Raw genomic sequence first — 21,408 nt, 5'->3', positions numbered from 1 at the left:
TGGACCATCACTAGACAGTAATACAAACATGTACGGTTGCATTAACTATTTTTGTATGAGTTAGCAATCATAATGAGTATATATATATATATATATATATATATATATATATATATATATATATATATGGGTAGGCTGACCATATTGCCGCTTTAAAAAGGGACACATGAAAAATACATATGTCAGGGCTGTTTTCAGGGCTGTTTAAGGAAATGGTTTTGTATAAGAACCCTCACATGTGTATTTTTCATATGTGTTCCTTCTTAAAGCAGCAATATGGTCAGCCTAGTTATGGGGAATCAGAGGAGCAACATTATGTGTTACATGAAGCAGTATCAGTAGATACAGGGAGATTTAGTGTGTGGAAAAAGAATACACAGATGATTATATTATGGAGCTCAGGTATGTGAAAGGTTAATATTTTGCACCTTTTGACAGCATGCACACACTTGCAGCCTGCAATATACAATCTCCCTCCCACACGTGCTGTGACTCTCAGGGTAGGCGGTCTCTAGTCTGTTCACTCTCACTGTGATCTAGAGAGGAATTGGGGATCTTCAGGCTGCAGGCGCCGATACTAACACAGAGTTCAAAACAGAGAGGATGGAATAGCCTTACACTAAGAGATTATTACAAGTGAATAAATCTAAACACTGGGAAGAATAACGTTTTTATACAGACCATAAATTTAGAGCTCAGTTTTAACGCGGGAGTAGTCTAATCCGCAAAGCACTTTGTCTGGAGGACCAGAACACTATGGACACTTTAGGTTCTTCTGCAGCCATCAGAAGTTGTTTGGGATCCATGTGAGTGATCTCAGGTGAGTGGAGGGCTGCTTTTACACAAGGATTAATCCATGTGATATGTATTCCGATCTGCTCACGTTTGTCTGCTATGGGCAAGGGGGTGGGTCACACAATGAAAAAACAAAGACGTGAATAAAATAAAACTCATGGCTATGAATATATAGAAAATTAGATTTTACTACTATGCTGTATTGGACTCTCTTGTGAACAGAAACATCTGTAATATACCGGACATGGCTTGGTTTAACAAGTAGAGCAAACCCTTATACACATATCTGTGTCTAAATAAACTTTTAAAAACTTAAAAAAAACAAAACATTTTTATATTAAAATTGTAGCCTAGACATATGATCCATATCACAAATAGTATTTGTAGTACTTGCATGCTTATTCTTAATAATCACCTATCTGTAATCACTGTTCCTTTAGAAAAGAGGTTTGACTTTTTTCCCCCCTTCTAAACGTAATAATTTTTGTCTATGTGCTGATTGGAAGAGTTTTATAACGGAGTGCAAGTGCAGCTACATACAATTGTAGTGAATAGGTACGGTACTATAACCTTGCAGGGCATCTACTTGAGCAGGCACTACTAATAACCAGGGAAACTAGAAGTTATAAATAATTTGTTACTAGATCTCTGGTACACACACACACACACATATATATTTTCCCAATCTGATGGTTTCACACAATTAAAGGGACACTGTACCCAAATTTTTTCTTTTGTAATTCAGAAAGAGCATGCAATTTTAAGCAACTTTCTAATTTACTCCTATTAGCAATTTTTCTTCGTTCTCTTGCTATCATTATTTGAAAAAGAAGGCATCTAAGTTTTTTTTTGGTTTCAGTACTCTGGACAGCACTTTTTTATTGGTGGATGAATTTATCCACCAATCAGCAAGGACAACCCAGGTTGTTCACCAAAAATGTGCCGGCCGGCATCTAAACTTACATTCTTGCATTTCAAATAAAGATACCAAGAGAATGAAGAAAATTTGATAATAGGAGTAAATTAGAAAGTTGCTTAAAATGTCATGCTCCATCTGAATCATGAAAGAAAATTTTTGGGTACAGTGTCCCTTTAAGATTTCTTATTTCTTTTTGTCTTAATATGAAATTCTTAATTTTATTTTTTTGTGACTCATTCTGCAATAGTGTGTGTGTATATATATATATATATATATATATATATATATATATATATATATATATATATATATATATATAGCAAGAGAATGCACTCTCAGGACTTTTTGCAAAAGAAACCAATTTAATGGAACGTTTTCGGGGTTCACAACCCCTTCATCAGGATGCAAAACAAACCAAATACAACTCATTTATAGTGTTACATATCAACTACATCACATCAACCTGAGTGTCTCCAAAGGAAAAGTGCGCCAATTTTTTGAATTTGGAACGCATCTTGCGTTCCACAGTGTTATCCGGAACCGGAAGTTGTATTACCTCACTTCTGGTTTACGGATTAGATCAACGAACATAAAGTTAGTATAAAATTATACACTATACGCAGTAACATTTGACACCACATATTAATCACAAAATTGTATAGGCACTTACGATAATGTGGCACATTTTGTTTTAACAAGTTTCTACATTAGCATGTCACCCTAACATGTTTAAAATTGTATAGTGTATAATTTTATACTAACTTTATGTTCGTTGATCTAATCCGTAAACCGGAAGTGAGGTAATACAACTTCCGGTTCCGGATAACACTGTGGAACACAAGATGCGTTCCAAATTCAAAAAATTGGCGCACTTTTCCTTTGGAGACACTCAGGTTGATGTGATGTAATTGATATGTAACACTATAAATGAGTTGTATTTGGTTTGTTTTGCATGCTGATGAAGGGGTTGTGAACCCCGAAAACGTTCCATTAAATTGGTTTCTTTTGCAAAAAGTCCTGAGAGTGCATTCTCTTGCTTTCTATTTTTACAATATATCATTGCACCCAGGCGTGTTGACCACTGGTGGGCTGAACTGGAAATCGTTTACTATATATATATATATATATATATATATATATATATATATATATATATATATATATATATATATATATATATATATATATATATATATATATATATATATATATATATATATATATATATATCCTGCTCATATTATATATTTGTTTATACAATCCTTGTTGAGTGTCACAGGTGCTTAAAAACATTGATGTACTTGTAGCATAATAACATTTAAATGGACATTAAACACCTTGGGATGGTAATATAAAATGATAAATTGCATATATAAAAAATGTCTGCAATATGCTTTCATGATTTATTTTGTCCTTTTTTGCTGTAATTCCATTCTGAAATTGTGAAATTTTCAGTTCCTGTTAGAAATTGAAGTGCAGAACACTGTTATATTCCACACAGCCATTGGGCACACACTCTAGTGACCTAAAAGTATTTATAACTGTCTCTAATTGGCCACAGCAGAGAAGTTAACCTAAGTTACAACATGGCAGCTCCCAATGTTTTATAGACATTAAAACTTTACACTTATTTTGTCAATATTTAAACAGCTAATGAGACTTTAAAAAAATACATCTACATGTTATTCTTAGACAAATCTTTTCTTTGAATGCATCATTCTATCTAGCATTTGTTTAGTGTTTAATACCCCTTTAAGACCTTCTGAATTGTCTTATTAAGAGGATTTCTGCACACTTGTGCGCTTCTTTCTGTGTTGCTCCGCTAGTAGTACCCTGTTGTAAATCTTTTTTTTTTTTTATATTTGGAGAGCTATTCAGTACTACCACCCCATAGGCTTAAAGGAACACTAAACCCAAATGTTTTATTTTTTTTCTTTCATGATTCAGACAGAGCATACAATTTTAAGCAACTTTCAAATTTACTCCTATTATTCATTTTTCTCTGTTCTCTTGCTATCTTTATTTAAAAAGCAGGAATGTAATGCATACAAGTCGACCCATTTTTTTGTTGAGAACCTGGGTTATGCTTGCTTATTGCTGGCTAAATGTCAGCCACCAATAAGCAAGCGCTATCCATGGTTCTGAACCTAAAATGGTCCGGCTGCTAAGCTTTACATTCCTACTTTTTAAATAAATATAGCAAGTGAACGAAGAAAAATTGATAATAGGAGTAAATTAGAAAGTTGCTTAAAATTGTATGCTCTGTCTGAATCATCAAAGAAAAAAAGAAAACATTTGGGTTTAGTATCCAGCGCACACCTGCTGCTCTACATACACAGCAGTATACATAGCTAAGATAAACAGAACTGGTTTAGTCTTTTGTGTTGGTGATATGGCATCGGATTGGCAGTACCACTTTTCTGCCCAAATCAGAAAAAAGGCTTGCTAAAGAAGGCCAGGGGCCAATATTGTTAGTGCAACGATTTAAAAGCATGTTTGCAGTTATTTTAAGGGTATTACATGAATTCTAAAGGTACTCGAAGGGGAGCTGAATTTCTCATTTGTCAAAGCTAGGCAGTGGCACCTTTCTTATTGTTCAAGTGATAACACCTTGTAATACATTTGTCATTCGCTTTCATTACCCAATACCACAAATCAGAACCTGTCCTAAGAAACTTTAATTAAAGGGATACTAAACCGAAATGTTTTCTTTCAAGATTCAGATAGAGCATGCAATTTTAAGTAACTTTCTAATATACTCCTATTATTACTTTTTCTTCCTTCTCTTGCTATCTTTATTTGAAAAAGCAGGAATCTAAATGTAAAAGCCGGCCCATATTTCAACACCCTAGGTAGCTCTTGTTGATTGGTAGTCACCTATTAGCAAGCGTTACCCAGGTTCTGAACCAAAAATGCCCAGATCCTAAGCTTACATTCCTTTTTAAATAAATATAGCAAGATAATGAAAAAAAATGACAATAGGAGTAAATTAGAGCATGCAATTTTACGCAAACTATCTGTATCATGAAAGAAAAAAATTGGGTCTAGTATCCCTTTAAGGAGGCGTATAAGAGTCAATGGAAAGGTAAGTGGTTAATGCAGATGTTTTTCAGTGCTTTTTTTTTTCCCCTTCTTTTGGAGCTTTTATATGTCGGCTGTTTTAAATAATATATTTTCCTTTCTGGATTTTTGTCTAATTAAAGAGAAAATAAAACCTGTGAGATTGCTACTAAATCAACTAATTTCTAACTGGTCTCGGCAAAGGAGATAAAATAAGTTGTTGTTTTTTTAAACCGTCATGTAATAACCTTTATTACAACATTAGGTCTCCTTACCTTATAGAAACTAAAATTGTATACTTCTTCAAAACTAATATTATTTAATTAAATACATCTGCTTATTATTCTAGGGCTAATATTTGCATTCATTACATCATTTTACCTAGTTTTTTTGTCCCTTTACCAACCTAAGGTCCAGGGGGCTTCAGTACCACCCCTCTTGTACATTTTATCTGACTCTTAACATTTTTTGTTTATTATTATGAGAGGCATCTTGTAGCACTTTAATCCCAAAAATAGCAATAATCCTATTTAATTAAAACGTGTTGTGGTTAAAAACTAGTGCATGAATAGAAAAAGGAGAAAAAAATGAGAGATCCTGTAAATGTTTTATTTAGATCTCTTCAATAACCCTATCGTACTGCTTGGCAGTTATGTTGGAGTAAATGTTACATAAGTCTGCACTATGTTACACAATTTTGCACGTAGTGTAGAGTTATGTAACATTTATTGACATTTATTGTCCTTTTGAGCTCCCAGTGGTGAGGATACAGGGTAATGGTGGATCACAAAACACAAGTGGAAATTCCAAATTCAGGCGGTCAACTTCTAATATGCACTGATTCTGATACCAAGGGATTATAAAAATTGATTAAAAAAAAAAAAAAAGCCAGGGAATTGCTACCCCCAAAGGAATTAAATAGAGGCTTATTAATGGAAAAATAAAACGCTCTAATTCTGCACTAATTTTGCTTGCTATACGTTTAACATCCACATTAGGGTTAAACGCATCTCACTCAGTTATTGGCGACTACCTGCATATACAGCTTCTTATTGGCTGTTTCCTGATCAGATGTAATGTATTGTGGACCTGAACAGGATTTAGCTATGTGTTTGACCCCTTGGCACAAGGTAAACACACAGGCCTAGTTTCCATTGCTGTTGTAAAACTGTGTAAACTGATGGTAACATAAAACATTTCCATATACTTCAATGAAGATATTCATTACCATATGTTTAATCCATTTACAACAGCATTGGAAACCAGGCCATAGTTTGCAATGTATATTAGTGCAAAAAATAACGTACACAGATACATTTATTTTTTTTACATTACTATGTTCCTTTAATAAAGATGTAATAGAAAATTTAGTTCTTGACAAATTGGAGTCCATGGTTGTCGTAACTTATATACAATATATTAAAGATGACCTTTTTTTTTTTTTTGCAAAAAAAAATATATCTTTCTGCAGATTTCCTGCATCTGTGTATTGTACAGCAATACAAATGCATAAGAAATTAATTACTTTTAATTATTTTGTTTGTATTGTAAAATTGCACACTGAATAAAGAATTAAATTGTATATTTAAAACCTATCTGTCTTATTGCTTGTAAGCCGATAAACAATGTTGGGGCATTTTTGAGAGAATTTGCTTATGCCAGACGTACCAAAGCTAAAGGTCACAGTATACTTGCAATGGTCTCGTACCCTTGGGGAATCAATTTGCAAATTAATTCTATAACTGTCATTAGCTTTATTCTGGAAAAGGGCAGATTAGACACAGATTCTAATAAGACAAAATGTTTAGTTAGACAAATAATATAAAACGGGTAAACAATGACCCAGGAGGTTTAAAACTTATTTTTATTTCAGAGTTAAAGGGATACTAAACCCAAATATTTTCTTTAATGGTAACGTTCTAAGCAGGAATGTAAAGCTTAGAAACCCGCCCATTTTTGGTTCAGAACCTGGCTTATGCTTGCTTATTGGTGGCTAAATGTAGCCACCAATAAGCAAGCACTATCCAGGGTGCTGAACCTAAAATGGGCTGACTCCTAAGCTTTACATTCCTGCTGTTTAAATAAAGATGGCAAGAGAATAAATACAAATTGATAATAGGAGTAAACAAGAAAGTTGCTTCAAATTGCATTCTCTATCTGAATTATGAAAGTAAAAAAAATGGGATTAGTATCCCTTTAACAACTTTAGCCTTGGAAAACTATGAAGCTGCAGGTAGGAATGTGCTGTAAGGGCAAATCATTTGGTAGAAATAATAGTCCTGTGGACATTTTGTTTTGCACAATCCAATGTTCATAAGAACAACTATCTGCTTTTGCATTGTCGTTTTTTTTTTATTATGCATTTGTTGATTACACAATTCTACTGTATTTAAAGGGACATGAAACCCAACATTTTTCTTTCATGACTCGGATAGCGAATACAATTTTTAAAGTCTCCTTTTTATGATCACATTTGTGTCGTTCTCATGTTATTCTTTGTTGAAGAGATATCTATATAGGTAGTGTGGACTTTGTGTAGAGCACGACATGACAGGAAATAGTGCTTCCATCTAGTGCTCTTGGTAATGTATAACGTTGTTGGATAACTGCTGCCATATAGTGTTGCAGACACGTGCACACTCCAGAACTTACCTTCCTGCTGTGCAACAAAGTATAATGAGTAAATTGGAAAGTTGTTTAAAATTGTAAAAAATAAATTTAAAAAATTGGTTTCATGTCCCTTTTAATGGCCCTTTAAATTTGTGGTTGCAGAGTTGTTGGTATGAATCTGCACCGCAAGTTCGCAAATGCAGCTTGATAATATTTCCTTTGAAACTTTAATTGCAGCTGCCACATTGGTTCTTATGGACTCTGCAGAGCCAATTTACAACAGCTTTGTATGGTGAGCGGTATCGCAGCTGACTCAACTGGAAAAAGAGCTTAATCCACAGGGGCTCTAAAAATCCTTTTAAAAAGTATGATTTTTAACCCTTCCTGTTACACATTGGAGGTTTATAAATGCTCATGAGGTTGCTTAGGGGCCTCTTTGTAAAGGTGAGATGGTTTGAGATTCATTGAACATGTCGTCTTCACCCATATTTTCCACAGTTTCATTAGTAGCTATTCCTCCCATTTAGTGTCTGTAGTTGCGTGAGGTGATCAATCCTTGACATCTTGCCAATCACTACCAACACAGCAAAAGAATAGTTACCACAGCACACTTGCAAAATGATTTTAGTTGTTAAATATTCATGTCTTTTATTGTTATGGTAAAATAGATTTATGGATGGATTTAACAAAAGGTGTGTCAAGATGTTGGCTGTAACAAGCATTCCAGAGGTGAGGGCTGAATTTTTTACACTTAGGCCCAACATTGCCCATGTAAATTATTTTGTTTCATGGTTGGGTCTTGCTATTTCAAACTTCAGGAGGTTTTCCTGTTTTATTTTTTTTCTTTTTCTTTAAAGTGCGGGTAAATCCTAGCATTTAAAACATACATGAAAACATAAGGAGTTTACTTTAAAGGGAAAGAGAGGTGAAAACTGAAAATTGCATCAGTGCATTTCCATTTTAAATAGAAGCATTTTTGTAATGTGCATCCTTCAGCAAAAATGCTTCTAGTAAGGTTATTACTGTACTTCAGCGGCATAAGCACACATTCCACGAGGGCACGTGCAGCAGCATTCAAACTCATGGTATCCTTTGCTGCACCTGAGCCTACTTAAAGGGACAGTATACACCAATTTTCATATAACTGCATGTAATAGACACTACTATAAAGAATAATATGCACAGATAGTGATATAAAAATCCAGTATAAAACCTATTAAAAACTTACTTAGAAGCTTCCAGTTTAGCTCTGTTTAAAAGGTAGCTGGAAAGCCCACTGCAAGTTGGAAATAGCAGACACTCCCCCTTCCTTTACATATGAAAAGACCCTTTACACAAACAGAAGCAAGCTGGAGTAGGTATACGACGGTATTCTTCTAAAACTTTGGGGCTTGGTTAAGAGTCTGAAAATCAGAGCAATGTTATTTAAAAATAAGCAAAACTATCCATTTAAAAAACAAAAAAAAAACAAAACTGTATGGGCTATATAAATGGATCATCTACAAAACATTTATGCAAAGAAAAATCTAGTGTATAATGTCCCTTTTCAGTAGGTTTTTAAAAAAAAAATTTTTAAGCAATTTGCTTCTGGAAGCTAGCTGGTGATTGGTGTCTGCACTCATATTCCTCTTGTCATTAGCTCACCAGATGTGTTGAGTTAGTTCCTGGTAGTGCATTGTTGCCGGTAGCTGACATTGTTTTATCCCTACAAAGCAGTTAAACAAATAATAATAGCATTTAATTTTTAATTTGCACTATTGGTTGCCTATATCACATTAAATTTTTTTTTTTATTGTCCTTGTATTTCACGTTATTTAGCTCTCAGTAGTGCATTGTTCCTACTGAGGATATGTACATATGCTTTTCAACAAAATATATCAAGAGAGCAAAATAAATTTGATAACAGAAGTACTTTCAAAAGTTTTAAAATGACATGCTTTATCTGAATCATAGAAGTTTAGTTTTGGCTTTCATGTTGCTTTAAAGGGACATGAAACCCCAAATTTTTCTTTCATAATTTATATAGAAAATACAATTTTAAACAACCTTCCAATTTACTTCTATTATCTAATTTGTTAAATTCTTTAGGTTTTCTTTGTTGAAGAAATAGCAATGTTTATGGAGGAGCCAATATCACGAGACATCTATGTTCAGCCACCAATCAGCATCTATTGAGCATATTTAGATATGCTTTAAAACAAAGGATATCAAGAGAATGAAGCAGATTAGATAATAGAAGTAAATTGGAAAGTTGTTTAAAACTGTATTCTCTATCTGAATCATGAAAGAAACATTTTCGGTTTATGTCCCTTAAGTTTTGAATCTCAGTTGGGTTTTGATTTATCTCTGCTTGACATACAAAATACAAAGATGCACCCAGTACGTATGCACAAGTGATACGATTATTCAACTCTGTATGATTGTGCACTAAAAAAATATGATGGATAATAAATTACATTTTTATTTTACTGCTACCTTGTGGTATGTTGTAACAATGACCTAAAATTATGTTTATACAGCATGAAATCTCACCTCTGTCTTTGTTTTTTTGCTAAATCTGACTGAAACAATGCCTGTTCACTGTGAGTTTCTATAGCCCTGGTTCCCGAGGTCTTTTTTTGTATAGAAATACCCTTTAAGGCATTCAATCTCCCAGTTTGCACACTCCTTTATGAATGACTGCTAATTATAAAGAAGTTCTTAAATTTCCCTTCAGGCTATAATTGGTGAAGTTAAGAACATTTGTGTCCCATTTTGAAAGTTGTGGTTTAACATTAACTAAAGGGAATGCCTTAAAGGGATATGACGATCAAAATTAAACTTCTATTATGGCCAATTTTACTATTATCAAACTTACCACTTTGCCTTGGTATCCTTAGTTGATATGTAGCATCTTTCCATGTGAGCAAAACTAGACGAGATCTATTTTTACCTATGAAAACTATACATATATGTTTTAAGTAGACAACCCAAGGTATTGATCTCGGTCCATTTTGGTATCTTTGATGCCACTATTTGGCCACCAAATATGATCATATAAAAAAAAAAAAATTAACTTTTTCCCAAACTGGTTGTAAAAGCTTATTTGGGGCGCATTTTTTTTTTTAAATTAGTTTTTGGCTAATTGCAGCTAAGTACTACACTTCTGAAATTCCTGGCCGTGAAGGGGTTAATTGGTTAGCTTGTAAGGTTAATTTTTGCTGTAATGTAGGGATAACCCTCCCACCTGACACATTTCACACCATGATAGCTACCTTATCCCTCCCAGACAGACAGTGTCACTCTCTGTAACGATCGTCGATCTGCTTCATGTGGTAAAGGAACGCAATTAGTGCTCCCTTACTATATGAAGACAGAGGCCTTCTGCCCCCAGCTCCGCTGTCTAAGACGATAGCGGGGACCGCAGCATGCTCCTCTGTGTTGGACATACGTACTATGTCCAAATGGGTCAAGGGGTTAAAGGGACATTAAACACCACTCTGTATTTGTCTAAAAAATTCAATTGAATGGACAATGAAGCGACAATGGCTATCTAATTTGTTGCAATAAGAGAATGCATTTTTTTCTGTTACTGCATACACTGTTTTAAGTCACTTAAAGGGCCACTAAAATGTTATGGTTCTGATAAAGCATGCAATTAAAAAAAAAAAAAAATCTTTCCAATATACTTCCTTTAGCAAAACGTACACAATTTGTAAAGGCTCCAACTCCTGAGCACGTGCAAAAGTTCACAGTATATGCATTTTGTGATTGGTTGATGGCTGTCGCATGGTACAGTAGGAGAGAAAATTGGATTAACTTTGCTAGAAAATAATTCTACTGCTCATTTCAAATTCAAAGTAAGTGCTATTGGATCGTTTTATAGTGTATTTCACGTTTAATCAATTCTACAGTATATAGTGGTCCTTTAATGGTAAACTGTATCAAGATGTAGGCAGGCAAGTTCTCAGAGGGCCTATCTGCCTGTAGTAGCCACTTGCGATACAGCATCGCTTGCTGAAATTTAGGATAGCACAAGAGCACAGTTGTGCAATCCCACCCTGTTCTCACGCAATAGGTAACTTGATAGCAGGGGCCAGTATAGTACATGATTGCCTGTCAGTCACCCCAAACTTGCTTTTTTTCAGGGTGATTTATCTCCCCTACCTCTGGATAAGAAGCAGGAACTGGCTCACTCATGCTGAATGATGCATTTTCCTTTAAAGGGACATTAAACACAACGTACATTTTATATGCATAGTATTGAGGTAATTCCACGCCTCCCTCTAGTCATGGGTGCTGTGATGTTGAAATCTAGTTTTCACTACAATCCATCCAATGCTAATGTGTTTGCACTTGTGCAGTGTAACCTAGATCCTATCAACAGCAGCACCCTTGATTAGAAGGAGATGCATGAAATGTGTTTAGTGTCCCTTTAAGGGGCCACAAAAGTAAAGTTGAAATGCGGTGTTGTGAAAACAGGAAATAGTCTTCACTTTATCAGTTCTGTATCTGTTCTGTTAACCTTCTCCCAACCAAGTCCTCAGACGTCTCTCTGTATCTCTTGTGTGTGTTTGTGTGTGTGTATATGTATGGCTATAGCTGAATGTATGACTGAGGATCAAGGGAAATGGGAGGGATATCTCATTGATATGTAAATGTGTTTGTATAGTGTATGTATGTATGTGCATAGATAGAGAGAGAGAAATATAGTAATATATGCAAGACAGCATATCACTTATAGTGGTCCAGAGTTTCCAGATTTATAAATGTTTTCAGTCAAAACTCAGGAATCATATTCTTTGAAAGTGTATATCCATATATTGGAAAAGGGTTCCCGACGTTACGGCCCATACCTTAAGAAAGGCCCAGGTGAGGGCTGAAACGTTGGGAACCCTTTTCCAATATATGGATATACACTTTCAAAGAACATGATTCCTGAGTTTTGATTGCAAAGTATATACAGGTGGCCCTCGTTTTACAACGGTTCAATTTACACCGTTTCAGAATAACAACCTTTTTTTCCAGTCATGTGACTGCTTTTGAAAAGCATTGAGAAGCAGTGCATTTATTAAAATAGCCAGTAGGTGGAGCTGTCCGCTTGTGTTGCAGCAAAGCCAAGCAAGCTGAAATTAATCAGTTTAACCAGACCTGCGCTATCGATCAAATTTCAGAAACAAGATCTTCCTGTCTATAAATCAGTCCAGATTGGAATGCATAGAAAGAACTGTTTGCAGAAAAATGCAAGTGAAGTCTGTGTTGTGTGATTATTTTATTAGGTTTATAATACTGTTTAGCAAATGTTTTTGTTCATTTAACTTAGTTTAATTATATATTCTGTCTTCATTTCAAAGTTTTAAAAATAATGTATTAGGTGTTACTTATGACAATTTTGAGAGGGGCCTGGAACCTATCTCCCTCACTTCCCATTGACTTACATTATAAACTGGGTTTCAATTTACAACGGTTTCGCTTTACAACCATTCCTTCTGGAACCTAACCCCGGCGTAAACTGAGGGCTACCTGTGTGTGTGTATATATATATATATATATATATATATATATATATATATATATATATATATATATATCTATATCTATATCTATCGCGAATGACCCCGAAACGTCACCTGTTTGATTAAAACATTTTTATAATAAATGCAGAGTTCAAGCCGTTCTTTCCCACTTTATTAGATACACCTTGCTAGTACGAGATTGGACCCCCTTTTGCCTTCAGAACTGCCTTGATTCTTCGTAGCATAGATTTAAAGGACCAGTCAACACTGTAAATTTGCATAATCAACAAATGCAAGATAACAAGACAATGCAATAGCACTTAGTCTGAACTTCAAATGAGTAGATTTTTTTTTCTGACAATTTTAAAAGTTATGTCTTTTTCCACTCCCCCTGTACCATGTGTTAGCCAACAGCCAATCACAAATGCATACACACTTATTCTTGCACATGCTCAGTAGGAGCTGGTAACTCAAAAAGTTTAAATATAAAAAGACTGTGCACATTTTGTTAATGGAAGTAAATTGGAAAGTTGTTTAAAATTGCTGCTCTGAATATCATCTAGTGGGGTCTCCACCTGAAGAGCCTCCTCCAGAGCCTCAAACCAAAAGGACGCTGCAGTAGTTACAGGAACAATGCACGCTATAGGTTGGAGAAGAAAACCTTGATGAATAAATATTTTCTTTAGGAGACCCTCTAATTTTTTATCCATAGGATCTTTGAAAGCACAACTGTCCTCAATAGGTATAGTTGTAAGCTTAGCCAGGGTAGAAATAGCTCCCTCCACCTTAGGGACCGTCTGCCACGAATCCTGAATGGTGTCTGATATGGGAAACATGTTATTAAAAGTAGGAGGGGGAGAAAAGGGAATACCTGGTCTATCCCACTCCTTAGTAACAATTTCCGAAATCCTCTTAGGGACCGGAAAAACATCAGTGTAGGCAGGAACCTCTAGGAATCTGTCCATTTTACACAATTTCTCTGGAACTACAATAGGGTCACAATCATCCAGAGTCGCTAAAACCTCCCTGAGCAATAAGCGGAGGTGTTCTAGTTTAAATTTAAAAGCTGTCATATCTGAATCTGTCTGAGGGAACATATTTCCTGAATCAGAAATCTCTCCCTCAGCCAGCAAATCCCTCACCCCCAACTCAGAACATTCTGAGGGTACATCGGATATGGCTAATAAAGCGTCAGAGGGCTCAGCTTTAATTCTCACACCAGACCTACTGCGCTTCCCCTGCAACCCAGGCAGCTTAGATAAAACCTCTGTGAGGGTAGTATTCATAACTGCGGCCATATCTTGCAGGGTGAAAGAATTAGAAGCACTAGAAGTACTTGGCATCTCTTGTGCAGGCGTTAACGGTTGTGACACTTGGGGAGAATTAGATGGCATAACCTGATTCCCTTCTGACTGAGAATCATCCTGCGACATACTTTTAGTAGCTAAAATATGTTCTTTACAATTTATTGACCTTTCAGTGCATGAGGGACACATTGGTTCCACAATGGCTTCTAAACATATTAAACATTGACTTTCCTCAATGTCAGACATGTTGAACAGGCTAGTAATGACTACAAACAAGCATGAAAACACTTTAGTGAAAAAAATAACAATCTTAAAAAACGGTACTGCGCCTTTAAGAGAAAAAAGCATACACGTTCTGCAAAACAGTCTAAACATGCACCAAATTTTTCAAAATTTTGTATGTAGACCCACTATAGGTAGTTAAGATTTCACCACCATTTTTTTTTAACAATTAACCCCTTAATGTCCAAACCGGATCGAAAATAGGCCCAGATCTGGAAAAAGAACCCTCAGCACCTTGCCACAGCCCTGCTGTGGCCCTACCTGCCCTCAGGGATCGAAAGTGTGAGGTAAAAGCTTTGATTTGGCCCAAAACATACACCAGGGCCCTCAGGAGTTGAAGCTTGCTGCTTGCTGACAAACTAACTGCGCATCTGAGGTGCATCTCGATGTTTCCTGAGCCTTAAAGAACCGCACCAGAGCGGTTATAACTAGCCATGTGGGTTCCAAGACCCTAAAGATCTAGGATTACTGCTTACCCTTACCCTCCTGGGAATAATGTCAGCCTTTCTGAAATATACAGTCTCTCCAGAAAAAATATGACTGAACATACCTCATTGCTGCATAGCATGAAACCGTTCCTCACACTGAAGTTTCCTGTACTCCTCAGCCTCTGTGGGAACAGCAATGGACCTGAGTTACAAATGCTAAGATCATCATCCTCCAGGCAGCAGTCTTCATCCATCTGCTGCCTGAGAGTAAATGGTACAAACCGGTACCATTTAAAAATAACAAACTCTTGATTGAAGAATTAAAAACTAATATTTTATCACCTCTTTCACTTTACCCTTCCTAGTACTTAGAGTAGGCAAAGAGAATGACTAGGGGGTGGAGCTAAGGGAGGAGCTATATAGACAGCTCTGCTGTGGTGCTCTTTGCCACTTCCTGTAGGGAAGGATAATATCCCACAAGTAAAGGATGAATCCGTGGACTCGTCTTACCTTTATAGAAGAAATAGTACACACCGGTACCATTTAAAATAAAAAACTCTTGCTTGAAGAAAATAAAAACTAACATTTTATCACCTCTTTCACCTTACCCTTCCTAGTACTTAGAGTAGGCAAAGAGAATGACTGGGGGGTGGAGTCAAGGGAGGACCTATATAGACAGCTCTGCTGTGGTGCTCTTTGCCACTTCCTGTTAGCAGGAGGATAATATACCACAAGTAAAGGATGAATCCGTGGACTCGTCGTATCTTATAGAAGAAATAAAGCCTAATAAAAACATTTCACCCTTTCTTTTTAAAAGAGTTTAAATGTTAGTCTCACACATGCTACAGTGCCTGCTTCATTCCCCAGTGTATCACATACAACAGGATTATCTATGTCCCAATAAAAAAGCAGTGTTTTTTATTTGTTAAGTGCATGGTCTCCCAAACTTGAAGAAAAAGCACTTACCTGCTCCGCTGTCCGGCATGTAGACAATTACAAGGTATGAGAGGACACATTTCCTCACAGAGACCTTTGAAAAAGAAAGAACAGAGTAGCCAACTCTGGCTTTCTAAACTAGGGCAGCAGTTGTTAGGAAAGCACAGTAAGTACCTCTTTACAAGTTCCTGATTTAAAGCCACCACTACCCGACTGCAAGGAATGACGTGGAGTATGGCTATACCCCAAAACTTGCTTGTAGATGAAATCAACATTTTTCTTCAGAAACACTCAGACTCAAGCCATGGACTCACCATATCTTAGGAAATAAAGTTTCTTTTTATATGCATAATTTTTGAGACACCAGTATCTACTGAGTACATGCAAGAGATATAAAACAATCTGTTTCATTGCAATTTAAAAAACAAACAAAAAAAACTAAGCAGTGTGTTATATGGGACAGTAAAGTCAAATATCATAATTCAGATACAGCATGTCATTTTTAACAAATGTTTAATTTCCATTATCACATATGCTTTGTTCTCTTAGTATCCTTTGTTGAAGAGTAAATCTAGGAAGGCAGCAGTTTTGCAACATTGTTTGTAGCATTATTCTATATTGTTGCAAACACAGCTGCAGAGTGCTCAAGACACGTGCATGCTTCTGAGCTCATATGAGCCTACCTAGAATTCAACAAAAGAACAAAGCAGATTTGATAATAGAACTAAATTGGAAAGTTAATCAGAATTGCAAGCTCTGTCTATATAATGAATATTTCATTTTGACTTCATTGTTCCTTTAATAGAAATCATTACAATATGTATTGTTCATCATTTTAAAAAGATTGTTTTACCTTTTATTTTTTAACTTCATTTGTGCAGGGTCCATTACATCCTGTGACATGGGGCTGTGGGCTCTACCAGAAGGCAAAAGTAGGAGCTTCCCTTTTTAAGTGGTTGCTAGGAGACATATGCATTAACTTTCACTGTGCTCCAACAACAGGAAGTCAGTTTCTTGGCCATGTTCACTAGGGGACTTTTGCTGCAAAATCATGTCCCAGGATCCCTCCAAAATTGTTATCGTTGAAAAAGATAGATAACGCCTTTAATACCCATTCCCCAGCTTTGCACAACCAACATTGTTATATTAATATATTTTATAACATATAAACCTCTACAATTCTGCCTGATTCTAAGCCCCTGCAGGCTGCCTTTATCTCAGTGAATTTTTATAGCTTTCCACAGCAAGACACTGCTTGTTCATGTGTGCCATAGGTAGCATTGTGCTCACTTCCGTGGAGTTATTTATGAGTCATCACTAATTAGATAAAAGGCAAGTTTATGAATAGCACTGAGATAAGGGGGCAGCAGTCTGTAGAGGCTAAGATACAAGGTAATAGAGGTAAAAAGTATATTAATATAACCGTGCTGGTTATGCAAAACTGGGGAATAGGTAATAAAGGGATTATCTTTTTTTAAACAACAACATTTTTGGAGTAAACTGTCCCTTAAAGGGACAGTATACACTCATTTTCATATAGCTGCATGTAATAGACACTACTATAATGAATAAGATGCACAGATACTGATATAAAAATCCAGTATAAAATGGTTTAAAAAACGTACTTAGAAGCTTTCAGTTTAGCTCTGTTGAAAAGGTAGTTGGAAAGCCCACTGCAAGTGGGAAATAATACTTCCCCCCCCTCCCCCTTCTTTTGCATATGAAAAGAACAAACAGGAGCAAGCTGGAGAAGGTAGCTGACGGTATTCAAATAAAACTTTGGGGCTTGGTTAGGAGTCTGAAAATCAGAGCAATGTTATTTAAAAATAAGCAAAATTATACATTTATTTAAAAAACAAAACTTTATGGGTTTTATAAACAGATCATCTACAAAACATTTATGCAAAAAAAAAATGAGTGTATAATGTCCCTTTAAAGCTTTATCATGACGGCTCCCTTCCATGATAGGAAAATTTAGCAACCATGTCCCTTTAAATACAATGCTCATAAAGTTAAAAAAAAAGTAAACCTAAAAAAAGAAGCAGATTGTCACTATGTAAACAGTGGCTACATTAAGAATGTCTAAGTGCTCATTTTGCAAGAAAAGTAGTAACGTAACGTGTTTGCTTTTATTTAGAACAATCAGCTTATTGTTCTGTTTACTTTGTTTTAACTTTATAATGAACATTGTATTTCAAAAGGGACATGGTACCCACATTTTCCTAGCATGTCTATGGAAAGGCAGAGGTTAAATACGTTACAAAATATTTTACTTTTGCATGGAAAGAGTTAGGTAAAAACTCTTTAAAAGTGAAATTAATAGGAAGTGCATGGTTGTGTGCAGCTAATTTCTGTGACTATATTACTCACTGGTTGATAGAAAAATTGAAGAAAAAGTTGATTTTATTTAGCATAAGAGCATCAAAACAAAAAAACAAAAAAAATATTCAGTGATCCATTTTAAAAACATGTTTTAAATGGAACAGATTATTATTTTTTTTTAACATCACGTACCTTTAAAAGTAAAGAAAAATATGTATGAAAAAAAATGGAGGAACAGCATTACACTACTGGCAGCTTGCTGAACACATCTAGTTAGCCAATCACAAGAGGACCTAGCCTGCACTAGTGTAGTGTTGTGTGTATTATTTTTTAACAAGGGATACCAAGAGAACAAAGCACATTTCAAAATAGAAGTGAAATTAAGTGTCTTAAAATGTAAAGTATCCCTTTAAAGGGGCATAAAACCCCAGCATTTTATTTCATGATTCTGATAGAGCATACATTTTTAACAACTTTCTAATTTATTTTGATAATCAACTTTGCTTCTTTCTTTTGGTATCCATTATTAAAGAAAAGCACTGCTCTACTAGGAGCTAGCTGAACACAAAGGATACCAAGAGAATAAAGCAAATTGTATAATAGAAGTGAATTGTAATGTTGTATAAAATTATATGCTCTGATTCATAAAAGAAAAAAAAAATTGCATCATGTCCCTTTAAATTTGAAGGAGGCACAAATAAAAAGTTATAATCCTGATTAGAGTCCAATCATTTCTTACATCAAATTAGGCTAATGACTCATACCTTAGCCTATACAAAGTGTCAGGAACGTTACATGTTGCTAACGTGGTCTATTGTGGGGAAGAAGTTATATGACACTCGCCATCCTCTCTGGGGAAAGTTCGATTTTGACAAACTTATCTTCCTTAAAATGACAGAATGGGGATGATACAACTTTGTATCCAAACATCAATCAACTGTGTGTTGGTGTATTAAATAATCTCTACCAATTTATTGTTCTAAAACCTTTCACTTAAAGGGATATTCCGGTCAAAATTTAAATGCACATAGATGAATTACATCTTTGCAATATACATGTGTTGTCAAAAATGCTTCTAGTAAAAGTTAACAATGTTTTAGTATTAACATTTTTCTCTGCATGTGAAGCACAGCTAGATATTCTCAGTGCACATGCATTTTAAATTCTGCAGCTGCTCACAGCTCCAGTGGGGCTTGTATTATGTAAGCAATTAACAAATTGAACCTTAGGCTCTCTGAGCAAGTGCTGCGTTTAAAATATTGGTGAACGGTTCATACTTAAAGGGACAGTCAACACCAGAATTTTTGTTGTTTAAATAGATAGATAATCCCTTTATTACCTATTCCCCAGTTTTGCATAACCAACACTGTTATATTAATACACTTTTTACTTCTGTGACTAACTTGTATCTAATAATTCCGCTAACAGGCAGGGGGGGACAGAAATAAACGCCTTGAGCGACAGGAAATGTTTTGGATACTCCGTTTGAAGACTAGAGTACCGACAGGGTTAAATTTGGAGTATGACCTTATTAACTTTTGGCAATAATAGCCCTATTTATATTCTACCCATTCATTCAATTAATTTTTATTAATTTTTATTAGTTTTTTCATTTTTTGTAGTTTAAAAATAAAATTATTACATATCATAACTTTATCTGATATCCCTTCAACGAACTATGAATAGGGAATTTACTTAGTAGACAACTGTTGATGCTATATACTATTACTTGGTCCTTACTTAGAAATCAGGTCCTGATTGGTACCTCCGTTCCAAATGATATTATATATATATATATATATATATATAATTTTTTTTTCTTTTTTTTTCAATAGTGAATGTTTACACACTGTTTAGTAATTATATATATTTTTTTTTAATATAATATTTTGGATATAGTTTAAGGTGGCCATAGAGCGTTTATATTATAAGCATTACAGCGATATTTGTTTTTCACTGTTTATGGCAAGTATTTGTATTGATATACTTTTCTGTCCCAAACTATCCATATACTACTTTATTCTATTTATTTAACTAACAGTGTGCATTATATATTGATTTGCAGGCTTTATATGTATTTTTGCCTTATTATTATTGAGCAATTTATTTGTAGGCTAATGGTTGAACTGTTATAGCCATCACAGCACTGGTCACTTCAACTTAGTTAGGGGGTGTAACTATGTAAATTTTATTGTTTGACAATTAACCAATGAATTGTTTCTTATGCATTTAAAAAGGTGCAGTGTATTTGATAGAACATGCTATGACTACGGCTCTCGCCGAAACGCGTAAGCCTATCCTATACACTACACCCTCTGTGTGGTTCTTTGGACTTTGATGTCTTTTTAACTGATGAAATAAAATCCAGTTTTAATATTCCTCGGATGGATTGTATTTGCCTTTTTTGTTGATGAACATTTAACTTGTATCTAAGCCTCTTCTGACCGCCCCTAATCACATGACTTTTAGTTATTATCTATTGACTTGCATTTTAGCCAATTTGTGCAGTGTCTGCCACTAGCCACAAGCATGATCACAATGCTATCTATATGGTTGACATGAGCTTGCTCTCCCCTGCTGTGAAAAGTAAATAAAATAGAGGCGGCCTTCAAGGGCTTAGAATTTATCATATGTGCCTTCCTAGGTTTGCTCTTAAAGGGACAGTCTAGGCCAAAAAAAACGTTCATGATTCAGATAGAGCATGTAATTTTAAACAATTTTCCAATTTACTTTTATCACCAATTTTGCTTTGTTCTCTTGGTATTCTTAGTTGAAAGCTTAACCTAGGAGGTTCATATGCTAATTTCTTAGACCTTGAAGCCCACCTCTTTCAGATTGCATTTTAACAGTTTTTCACCACTAGAGGGTGTTAGTTCACATATTTCATATAGATAACACTGTGCACGTGAAGTAATCTGGGAGCAGGCACTGATTGGCTAGACTGCAAGTCTGTCAAAAGAACTGAAAAAGGGGCAGTTTGCAGAGGCTTAGATACAAGATAATCACAGAGGTTAAAAGTATATGATTATAACTGTGTTGGTTATGCAAAACTGGGGAATGGGTAATAAAGGGATTATCTATCTTTTAAAACAATAAAAATTCTGGTGTAGACTGTCCCTTTAACTAGAATACCAAGAGAACAAAGCAAAATTGTTGATAAAAGTAAATTGGAAAGTTGTTTAAAATTACATGCCCTATTTGAAAAATGAAAGGTTTTTTTGGACTTGGCTGTCCCTTTAAATACACTTTTAAAA

At 35.1% G+C, this 21,408-nt stretch overlaps 1 protein-coding gene across 1 annotated transcript in view; it reads left to right on the top strand.

The window, feature by feature from the left end:
• Positions 1 to 549: 549 nt before the first annotated feature.
• Positions 550 to 21,408, top strand: part of ADCY7 (adenylate cyclase 7) — a 722,067-nt gene continuing 701,208 nt past the window's right edge. Inside the window, exon 1 of the mRNA XM_053699557.1 lies at positions 550 to 820. The gene's annotated coding sequence lies outside the window, so the exon portion shown is untranslated. The remainder of the gene's footprint in view (positions 821 to 21,408) is intronic.

This window comes from Bombina bombina, chromosome 1 (genome assembly GCF_027579735.1).
Source record: "Bombina bombina isolate aBomBom1 chromosome 1, aBomBom1.pri, whole genome shotgun sequence".
Lineage (NCBI taxonomy): Eukaryota > Metazoa > Chordata > Amphibia > Anura > Bombinatoridae > Bombina > Bombina bombina.
This window is presented reverse-complemented; position numbering and strand designations above follow the sequence as displayed.